This window comes from Littorina saxatilis, linkage group LG5 (genome assembly GCF_037325665.1).
Source record: "Littorina saxatilis isolate snail1 linkage group LG5, US_GU_Lsax_2.0, whole genome shotgun sequence".
In the NCBI taxonomy this organism is placed as follows: domain Eukaryota; kingdom Metazoa; phylum Mollusca; class Gastropoda; order Littorinimorpha; family Littorinidae; genus Littorina; species Littorina saxatilis.
In genome coordinates this window covers 38,489,891-38,491,085 of record NC_090249.1, presented here as the reverse complement: position 1 = coordinate 38,491,085, position 1,195 = coordinate 38,489,891, and positions in this window count along the sequence as shown.

The following is a 1,195-nucleotide window of genomic DNA, read 5'->3' as shown; positions in this document are numbered from 1 at the left end:
TTGCGCAACCCCCATAACCCCCCCGGTAGTCCGGCCCTGTGTTTAGATATCGGGACTAGATTAACATTAACAGTCTTATTGTTTCTTGTTGAAAAAAACCCGACGAAGAAGAAATGCTACGAAGGATTGTTTACATATAACGGGAGGTCAGGTTTAGATGTATGCAACAGATTAACAGTCGTCTAGATTTTCTGCAGCGAGCAAACGGGGAAGACAGACTCAGGAAAGTTGGTGGAAATATATAACGGAAGTTGACTGAGATGACTGACATAGATATAATTTGTGGGTAAGATCGAACAGGATGACTGGTGTTCTCCTTTGAGTCGTGGTGTTGCGAGTTGTGTGGAGGGATATACAATCGCCTTGGGATCGAATGGGGGCGATTAAATGTCTGTGTCTCAGAGGGGTAATGATTGATTGACATAACGGTATCTGATAGCTATTCTAAATTTGTCATTGACGGCGAAGGTTGATCTGGCCAGACTGACGCTGTAAATTGTCTTTCTGTCACGGTCTAGAGTATCTGGACTTATGTGACTCATTAGTCTGTCAATCATTTCTTGGGTTAGTTCTCGCACAACCATGCATACACCTATATATGTCTCTGTCTGTCACACACTCTCTCTCTCTCCCTCTCTCTCTCAGTCTCCCTCTCTCCCTCTCCCTCTCTCAATCTCGATGTCAACTATCACTCTCTTTCTCTCTCCCCCCCCCCCCCTCTCTTCAGTTTGCACTTAATATCATGGTCCGCTCTATCTTTCTCAAGCCCTCACCGTGTGTGTGTGTTTGTGTGTGTGTGTGTGTGTGTGTGTGTGTTAGTGTGTTAGTGTGTGTGTGTGTGTGTGTGTGTGTTAGTGTGTGTGTGTGTGTTAGTGTGTGTGTGTGTGTTAGTGTGTGTGTGTTGGTGTGTGTGTGTGTGTGTGTGTTGGTGTGTGTGTGTGTTGGTGTGTATGTGTGTTAGTGTGTGTGTGTGTGTGTGTGTTAGTGTGTGTGTGTGTGTGTTAGTGTGTGTGTGTGTGTGTGTGTGTGAGTGTGAGTGTGTGTGTGTGTGTGTGTGTGTGTGTGTGTGTGTGAGTGGGTGTGGGTGTCTGTCTGTGTGTATATCTCTCTTTAGTCTCAAACTTTCTCATCCCATTAAAGTCTGTCCTGAATTGAGCCTAAAGTCGACTTCGCGAAGTCTCTTTACCAATAATTC